Genomic DNA, 10936 nt, shown 5'->3' on the forward strand with positions numbered 1-10936 from the left:
AAAGATTGAACTTCAAAAGGATGACAATACGGTCAGCAGATAATCATAAACAGAGTGAGCTCTTCCCTGGAGGTCTTTAAGGTTGGCATCCCACTGTAAAAGGTTTCACAGTCCACTTAAAAAAAAAAAAGGTCTGAAAAAGAGAAGACAGAGACCTAGAACTTCCCATTGAGGTATTTAGAAGTTTGAATGGCCACATAAGACATCTTACTCATTCTCAGTACGGTAAAAAGTAGAGTATTTTATTAGACTAGATTGCCATCTGTCAGAAATGGTGTAGGGCAGTGATGGCTAACTTTTTCATTGTCACGTGTCTGCACCCATAATGCAACATATGTGTGACTCCCCTCCCATGCATGCGCATGTGCCCCCCCATGTGCACCGCGTGCCTCTGTGCATGTGCATGCTCGCGTGTGCCCCCCACTGCACATGCACAACAAATACCCAACAATCAGCTGGGTGTTGGGAGATGCACGCACATGCGCAGTGCATCTCTTCCGGGTGACAGCTCACGTGCCAGCAGAAATGGCTCTGCATGGCACTTCTGGCACGCATGCCATTGGTTCACCATCGTAGGTGTAAGGTATCCTGCTTGAGTGGGGGACTGGACTAGATGACTCTATTAAACTATAGTATCAATGTCATTGGTAAAGCTGTGTCTTGGATTCACTTCATCAAAATTCCTCTTTCCATAAAAATATTACAGTTCTCCTCAGAACTGTGATTCTTCTTCAACAAAGTATTCCAATGTGCCTCGGAATTTCATCTGGTGTCTCAATTAGCTGGAAGAAATTTCTACGATGATGCAGAATCTTTTTCTCCTGTCCACCTGTTGGCACCTTCTTCCATCAGTTTGCAGAGAGGACTTTTTCCACCTAACATAACTAACAGAAGAGGCAGAGCAGTTGAAGAAAGGCAATGCAGCCGCTTGATTTCCCTTTTTGAACTAAAGGGACTAGCTGCCTTCTCAGAAGAAATGACTCAGTTAAAGCATGTCTCAGTTAAAGAAGTAAAGCATTCTTTTGAAGCTTTGCACAAGGGTAATCGTTGCTTCTAAATTTTTACCTAGGCATGTAGATTTCCCTGTTTCCCTATTTTTCTCCAGATCGCTTCTTCTTTGTGGCTGGAGGATAATAGTCCAATTCTCTGTACAATGCAGGTAATTAGAGCTTCTGAATCCTTGACAAATAGCATTTAGCCTGCATGGCAGAGATTGCTCCTTCCGCTGGGCATTTCTTTCAATTGTCTTATTGTCAAGTTTCTCCTAATACTGAATCAAATCCTAAAAGGCCATCAGAACTGATCTTGCTATCTAGGGCGGTAGTTGTTCCTTTTATAAGGTGATTGCTTTAAATTTTGAAGATATCTATAAATTCTGTTTATTACCAGTCTTTTTTCTTTACTACCTTATACAGAAAATCCATTAAATTTCCATTGCAAAGATTCAAAATAGTCCATTATTAAATTCAAAGAGAGGTGGACTTTGTAATTTTTACTTATGTCATATTGTTAAATGATTACTTCCACTATCTAAAGAACTTGCATGTCAGCTACTTTTTTATAGTGTGCAATAACTATATGTCATAAGGGGGAGTCTCCATTTATTTAAGAATATAGGTCATTAAACCACAGACAAGATGAAGAACTACCTAGATCAAACTATGTTGTACTTGTTTTGGTGCATTTGGAGCCTGGGAAATGAAACTAAACATTTGAGGAATAGGCTGAGAGATTAATAATGTAAAGTGTGTTTATAACTATAGCAGGTTGTTACTGAATATAGTTTGCATGCAAAATAACAGTAAACTTGAAATTCATAATGATATCAATTCAGAATAGATTTTGGCATTTCAGGCTCACCCAGATGTTGTTGGATTCTGGTTGAGGCCAGCAGAATCAATGGTGAAGTTATGATGAGATCTCAATATTTGGAAGACCATCAGGCTAGAAAAGACTGCCTTGTAGAACTGCAAATCTAAGTGTATAACAAAACCAAAGTAATTAAGAAGATCACTTACCAATACCTAGCCTGGAGAACAATTTCTGGATTCTGCAACTTGGTGTAATTCCTGGGATGTACATATAAAGTTTATAACCCAGAATTTGGCATCACACATTGACTGGCAGATGTACAGGGGAAATTTACATGCACAGCATGAAGGCAGCCATTGCTCCCTTGTTAGAGAGTGTTTATTGATTCTGAAGGCTGAATATAGCTAAGACTAATAGCAGTTGATAAGCCATTCCTCTAGGTTTCAAATGGGAAAATCCAAATCTGATGGCCACAAATTCTAGTTACATATATATAGGTAATCAATTATATTTCAAATATATCAAGTACATTTAAAAATGAAAAATGTCATATTGAGATGGGAAGAATAAAATATAACCCACTTAATATATTAGTTGCAAAAATATAACCCTACTACACAAGTATACATTTGATTTTAAATAGACAGCTTCATTGAATATAATTGAGATTAGAGATATTCAGAACAAAAGTTCCAAGTACAGTTTTTCTCATCTGAAATTGTCTGTTCACTTGAATCTTTATTTAAACATCTTTCCCATCGTAATAGATTTATGTTACACCAACACTATCAAGGACTCCTTACCCAAATAGTAAAAGTTCCCTTATCCATCTTTTTTCTTGTTAAATACGTGAACAAAAGTTCAACCTTTTTCAGAGCAGAAATAAAGAAGGTGTGTTTGTTGAAAATATAGAGGCAACCTACTTATTCTATAAGGTGGAGTCATAAATGCTAAACAAAAATTGTAAACATCATCCCATTGGGTTAATTATGCAATTGCCCAAATGATTCTGAGCTTAGATATTGCTAAAGAAATCTATCACTTCGGAGAGTGGCATCTTTAACATATAATTTAGGGGTTAATGTAGTGTAAGTATCTGCTTTACACATTGTTGTCTAATGAGGACAGGGCGGTAATCTCTTCTCATTAGGTTAATGTGTCAACTCTGCCAGGTTACATCATCAGCCTATTTTTAAACAGATATAATTAATGTAAGCATCTAACAATACATGATAATTATTGCCATGAATTCATTGTGATGCTTTCCTTATTACAATAAGAAGAAGAAAAATGTTATATGGGTGCCATTCCGGTATAAGTTATGAGTTTTCATGAAATACACATGACTATAGAACCCAAAATATTTTGCTCATTCAGCTAATGCAAATGTTTGCAGATCTGCAGGAGGGGGTGGGAATGTCTACAAATCAAAGGCAGCAAACACCAGGGTGGCTGGAAAGTGCCATACCAGGTTCACTTTAAGGAAAAAAAAGTAAGAAAGGATGTACTTTGATGCTGGGATATTTGTACCAAAGGTATTCATAATGGTTTGCATGACAACAACACAATAAGTAACATCAGTTACAATTTATTATATTTTGTCTGTCTGCCTGCCTATTATGTGTCTCATGTTAGGCTGCAAAAATCTGGATGACTGTATGATGGGATGGACTTTTGTGGCCTGTTTTATTATTATTATTATTATTCCCACTTACTTAAACTGAAAGCAGAAAAAAGCAAAAGCAAAACACAAATATAAAGACACATGCAAATACATATGGGTTTTCCTATAAGTATACAAAATTATACACAACTATTTCGATAAAAAATGCCATAGTTTGAAATAAACACGTTTTTAGTTTGTTTGTTTGAATTTATTTAAAATGTTTAGCCATCTAACTCCAATTTCACTGGACTCTGTAAGCCACTGGTAACATAATGTCTTCAATTTATTGAAATTTGTTTTTCCAATATTAATGGACTAGTTTTAAAAAATAAGGATAACATGTCTACTTTCCCAATAGAAGCATTCAGCACTTTTCAAAAACTGTTCTATTTTCCACTTCCTGGAATGATAATCCACTACTTCTTTGGATAAATCAGCTAAATTGTTCTTTGGATATGAAAGCAAAAAAATATGCTAGAGTAAAATTATTCTGTGCAAATAGGCAGTAAAGAAAATTGGATTTAATTCATATGTGCATATTCTTAATTAACAGCTCAGAATTAAAGCATGTGCTAAAATGTATCGGCTTCTGATGGCATAATTTTGTTTGGGATGAAAAGTGAATCATTTAAATCTATCAATTATTTCCCCTGTTCTTAATTAGAAACAAAACAGATCCCACAACAGCTGTAGCCTGTATTTTGAGGTAGACTCCTCTCTATTATGTCCATTTTAAACCCAGAGAAAGTTTTCTTGCAGGCAACATTTGGCAATCGCACCTCTTGTCTGTTGCTGAGAGTGCGTCATTAGGCAACAGATGTATCCCTCAGCTGCTATTTGCAAATTCAAATCAGTTCTTCAGTTATAGAAATCCCATTACATTTCTCAGAAATCAACTGAATATGCTACTTATCAAGTTTATTACAACAACCCTATCAAAAAGTTGGGACGCCCATATTTATCTAACAAGTATGAATCACAGCATATAACACGATAAATTTAGGTCCATATATCTTCTGGAAATCATGCCTGCAGCATCTTCCTGGGTAATTTATTCATTGACACCAAGTACTTCTGGAAAAATATGTGCAAATTATATGTAAACAGATGTGCAAGAGCACATAGAAGAATTGTTTTTTTAAGAAACGGAAAGCTTCACCTTAGAATCTTGCAATTGCACACAAGCATCCCTATCCTATTTTTTTGAAGCAGTATAAGACATTTTGATGTCTAAAGCTAAGGATAAGATACCTAATCCCTGTTTTCAAATATTGATGCCCATAGGGCTAAGCAATGAATTTTACAACAATACTGGCAAGAGATCTGTGTCTGCAAACACACATCTCTGAAAGCACAAGAGAAACCCTGTAGCATACACAACTTTTCTTTTCAACACCGTGAGATGCTGCCTAGCCCCAGCTACCTGAAACAGCCATCTCATTTCACCAATTATATTTTTGGTAGTCTTGTTCTGTTATAGAAGTCTTAAGTGAGATTGCTGCTGGGGTAGCAAAGCTTTAAACACTGTATCAAAAATGCTAAAGGATGGGTAAGTCAACTGATTGTACGGAAAGCAGCACCTTACTTCCTGTGAAAAAATTATCATTAGAAGAAATTAGAAGAGGGGACAATCAACTATCCAAGCAGTTGGGACTCTAGTCTAGAGCTTTCCAGGATTCCTTAATTATCTGGATGTGTTTCCAAGATACAAGAAAATTGCTGGAGAAAAAGAAGAGAATAGCCAGGTCATAGTTATACAGAAATAGCTTTCAGTCTGCAAGCAGAGAAATCCATATCAATCCTGAAACATAGTCAGATATCATAATACAAGGAGAGGAGGGAGAGGAGGAGGAGGAGGGGGAGGAGCAGGAGAACCAAGCACGACCACATAACTGTAAATCATTCAACTGTCTAATCAAAGATTATCTCTATTTAGCAAAGTTAATGTTCTAGCAATGTATTAGAACAAAGTTTGTTGGTTCTCACTTCTCAACTCTCCTCTCCTCCTCTCTCCTCTATATGCTAACAGCAGAACAACAAAATACATCTGAGACTTTGCTAATTCTTCTATCTAGGCTATCAAGGAAGAAAGAAAAGTATTTTCACATGCCAAATATCTATTCCTGAGTTGTTGTTTTTTATTTGTATCCTGCCTTTATTATTTTTACAAATAATTCAAGACAGCCAACACATCTTCCTCGTCCTATTTTACGCACAACAACAATTCTATGAAGTGAGTTGGCTGAGAGACAGTGACTGGCCCAAGATCACCCAGCTGCCTTTCATGGCTAAGACAGGTTTGACTTCAGGGTCTCCTGCTTTCCAGCTTGATGCCTTAACCACAGAAGGAAAACAATAATGCAGATAAATGATGCATTATTGGGATATTTACTTTACACACCCAGGAAAAAATAAATAAATCTAATCAAAGTTTAACCATTATTATTTTCTAAAGTAATATGTACATGTAAAAATATGCAATAAATATCATGTTTTATATTTTTTTAAAAAGCAAATTGCAGTTTGAATTTAGACAGACTTTTTTGTTGATTTCTAATCATAGCAGCTGTAGAGCAAAAGTCAGGAGAGTTTCAATGACAAAAATTTCAACTCTAAATGCCTAATGTGGCCTCATCCTAATTATGATCCATTTTCTCCAGTTCTCTCTGGGGATGGGAGACTTGTTTGTTACAGGAGACGGATCTATTATTAATCTTAAAGTAGTTAGTGGAATCATTTGCAATGTTCATTAACCAGTATCACCTTATGGATTACTAAACAGCATCAATGCTTTTGCTAATGAGCCCCAGTAGTGCAATATTTTACATATATTATAGCTAGACAATTAGGGAATGCCATGCTTTTTAGAGTGGATCTTAAAATAAATTGTTTTGGACATTAAGTAGATACAGTGATATAGACCTAATATAGGAGGCTAGCATTAGCTAATCTAATGTGATACAGAATAAAGCTTGTAGAAAAATAGAATTTCCTTTTTCTTTTTTGATTTCTGGAAGGACTATAATGGGTCCATCTAGTACTCTCTAAGGACAGACCCTAGAATATTATTCAGCAATTCATGCCATAATATACTACAATTATGACAATTTGCCTGCTCATACCTGTTGGTTTCTAATATGATCAGAACTCTGAAGCTGTTGGATCAATGCATAGTTGATCTATCTTTGAGACCAACAGCAAATCTTTAGCTTTTGCTTTTAAATACAGAAGTGTCAAACTCAAGGCCCGCAGGCCATATTTGGCTCAGGGGTGCTTACCTGTTTCCTACCCTGGAAACAGCAACAGTCCTCGGTGCCACAACCAGCCAAAATGGCGTTCAAGAGGGCCGCATATGGCCCTACCAAACTCCATTTTTGCTGGCAGAGGATTGTGGGAGGCTGTTGCAGCCAAAAAACTAAGCTCAGGAGCCCATTTTCACTCAGAGCACTCGGGCCCCCACAGATGCCCCAACACAACTGATGTTGAGCTGGCCATGCCCACCAAAGTTCAAACACAACCCTGATGCAGCCCTCAATGAAATTGAGTTTGACACCCCTGCATTACAGTGGTGTTACATCTCAAGTTGGCATTCCTAGGTTTTTGTATCAAGGTTTCCATTTCCTGGGCAGCACCGATGAATAATATATTTAAAAAGATAACAATAAAAAAGCTCTTGTGGATTTTACTCTGCTAGTCATAGCCTACTCTGCTAGTAGGTGGCACAGCTCATTTCCATTCCAAGGCCATTGAACCAGTGCTGTCCAAAGACATTTCTGGGGTCATGTAGTCAGTATGATGTCACAGAGCACTGTAACCTTCCCACTAAAGTGGTATCTATTTAGTTACTCACATTTGCATGCTTTCGAACTGCTAGGTTGGCAGGAGCTGAGGAGTGGAGAGGAGCTCACCCAATTGCATTATGCTCAGGTGTCGAACCTGAGCTTCCAGCTTTCCAGCTGCCAAGCCGTGTGTCTTAACCACTGAGCCATCATGCTATCATTAGTATTGGTTAAATAATAATAATAATAATAATAATAATAATAATAATAATAATAATAATAATAATAATAATAATAATAATAATATCAAATTGGCATAACTGCAGGATGTACATAAGCATGTGGCCTCTTATGTTACTTGAAGACAATATAAAATTATTTGCAGCAGCCAGTTCCTGTTAAAGCAGTCCACTGAGTGCTGTATAAAGCAATGCTGAAGAAGCCACTTTGCTCTTTTGCAAGTCCCTTGTGCACATTATCCCTAAAATATGTTTTCAGTGTTTACTATAAATGCAAAGTGTACTTCTGATTCACTTGACGGACAGGCAGGCAGAGAGGAATAAGATTCCTCTCTGAAGAACAATCTGCTTGATTTTTAACAGGATGCTTGAGTTATTTTCCATCTGAAATTCAACCTTATTTCTATTCAATCTGCTATATGGCAAAATGCCAATTGACCGCAGACAATTAAATTGTTACCAGGTTTACAACTCTGGAAACAAAATGAACACTGATTTAGTTAATGATATATAATGTTGATAATAATAAAATCATCAGTCTGGCTGTGAATTAAAAATTACTATTCACATACAACATGGTTACTAAAATATAAAGCTATTTTGAGTACCTTCAGTCAAGGATATGAACTGTATTCTAGGTCCTAAATCAAGATGCTGCCAAAATGTGAGCTCAGTTAATTCTAATAAGTTTAAATTCAGGACAAATCCTGAGTTCATGCCAAGGAACTTAATTTTTATTGTAATTCAGACTGAAATTGGTTATGCATTAATAGTTTGCGTATATTTTCTATAAGCATATCAAGAAATTACTGCTATAATTCAGAGGTTGGAAACATGGTGTCTCTAGGCACTATTATGTCCATTAGTAATCTCCATTAGTGTAACTCCTTTCTTTAGAAAGAAAATAAAATAGTCTTATTTATAATGTACAAGCACACATTTTGTTAGAGTGGGGGAGGGGATTTTGGAATACAATGAGTGTTTCCCATTCAGCCAAATTAAAATCTGAAAGTGCTGATATTACCATGCAAGAAAAAAATAATCTAAAGCTTCAATGACACAAGTACAGTAGGAATGTGGAATGTAAGACGCATGAGCCACAGAAAAACTCAGCACAATGAAAGATGGAAAGAATCAGTTACACACTGACATCTTGGACACCAGCAGATTGTAAAGACCTAGAACTGGATGATTTCAGCCAGAACATCAAACTGTTTACTCCATAAACAAAAACAACACCATCGCTTAACTATTGTTCAGGAAAGAGATAACAAAAAGAGCAGTTAAGTAAAATGTAGTCAATAACCAAATCATATCAATTTGATTTTGTTTAATGTAACAGTTATTGAAGTTTATGTTCTAACCACTCAAAAAGAAGAATAGGAAATTGATGATTTTACAGGCAAATTCAAGTTGAAAATAACAGATTATGCAGGCAAGATATGATGCTTATGGGTTGCAAATAGAATGCCAAAGCTGGAAAGCATGTGGAAAACATAATTGGGCTGTGTGGCCGAGGGAACATAATTAAACAGAACAATAAATCAGTGTTCTTAACTACCAACAGTAAAGGAACCAGCTGACAAGGAGTATACAGCAGACTAGCATTTGATAGGGTAGCATTGAAGACCTTAGAAAAGATATCCCATATCACTATACAATAATTAAAAACAAGAAGAGAATGGGTTTTCCTGTAACACTTAATGTGGAGATGAAAATTGGTCTTTGAAGAAATAAGACTGAACTTTCGTGTTGTAGAAAACCCTGGAAATATCACGGATAGCCATAAAACGAATGGATCACAGATCACATTCCAATCCAGAGTTCTCACTTGATGTACAAACAGTCATGGCCGACCTATTATATATTGGACACATTTTGTGAAAATCCAGGTCCCTTGAAGTTCATAAGCTGGAAAAAATGAAAGGAAAAAGGAGTAGAGGACGACTAGTAGCAAGCTGGTGGAGTCAACTACAACTGGTACCTTTGAAAGACCTAAAAGACCAAGCTGAGGATATATCATTTTGGAAAAAATCTGTGTGTTCACTAAGAGATGACACTAATTGGACTGCACTTAGTCAATCAATGACAACATCAGCAAGAATATTTATTTTTCCCACCGTGCCAAATAGGCATTTTGTTTCTCCACCTGCAACTCAGACTCTATTTGGTTTATTGTTTGGTACTATAAACAAATGGGAATATATGATAACAACCAGTCATGGAAAGGTGTGTAGTGATTACATTATATGATGACAAAGAAGAAAGCAGAAAAAAACACTGTTTTGCACATTTCAAGATGCACTTCATTGGCCTACCTAAACAAAAATGTAACATAAATTTAACACAAATAAAACATTCCAATAGGAGGATTTTCATTATATAATGTGATATTTGTAATCCAGCCACTCCCCTCATTAATTCCTTTAAGTATTTCTTAGCTTTTATTTGTTTTGGGGGATTTCATATTTTGAAATCAGTATTTCACTTAATAGCTATAACACCAGGTGAAACACTTGTCCTTTCTCCCTCCCTTCAGTGCAACTCCAAAGAGATTATTACAAATCAAAGGGGAATAATTCATTTTCAGATCCCATTAAAATTTTCAGTCGGGATGGCTAATGGGAGTTATCAGCTGGGGTACCAATTACTATCTTCCCTAGCGATGGCTGGTTCGGCTGTGAACTTCTGTCTCCAGTATCCAAGATTCAGCAGACAAATCTCAGCAAGTATAGTATTGTGAACATGTACTAAATCAACACCCTGCAATCTCTCATAGGAAACCAGCTTATTTTGATTATCTTGGCTACTGCAAGTCATAACAGAAGATAAGTGATGATTTTAGAAACTGGACATTAAAGGGGATTAACTATTTTAAGCACAAGAAAAAAATGCAAGCTGATGTCAGTTATACTGGGACTTACAGAATGATACAAAACATTATAATATATGTAGAAACATTAAAGAAGATATTTGAAAAACAGAGCCAGTAAGTACAGTATCAACATTGTCAGTAATTATTTCTGCTTTTTCAATGTCCTGGCAACCCTTAATGGACTTTTTGCTGACACTAAGATTGAAAAGTTTATTTTTTATGGATTTGCTTATAGGAAAGAAATGGATATGGAATGAAGAGATATCTGTTTAACTTTATAAGAAGTGATGAGTTATTAACTTTGTTTATATTTTTTGAGATAAAGGTTGGATGTCACATCTTTATATATTTCTTTTCTTTTTCTTTATTATGTTATCTTTTTCTTTTTTGTGCATTTTTAATCCTTTCCATTCTCTTCTCTTTTTCTATATTTAGTTTTTATTAATTATTTCAGAATGTATTTCAAAGACTTAAACCTGATCATCTACTTTGCATTTGTCTGCCATCTAAATGTATTACCAAATAGAAGTATAAATATATCATTAAATGTGTAGTATAATTATTG

The sequence above is a fragment of the Notechis scutatus genome, chromosome 4 (assembly GCF_049901735.1).
Source record: "Notechis scutatus isolate UNSWTSFEM ecotype Mainland chromosome 4, rNotScu1.2, whole genome shotgun sequence".
Classification (NCBI taxonomy): domain Eukaryota; kingdom Metazoa; phylum Chordata; class Lepidosauria; order Squamata; family Elapidae; genus Notechis; species Notechis scutatus.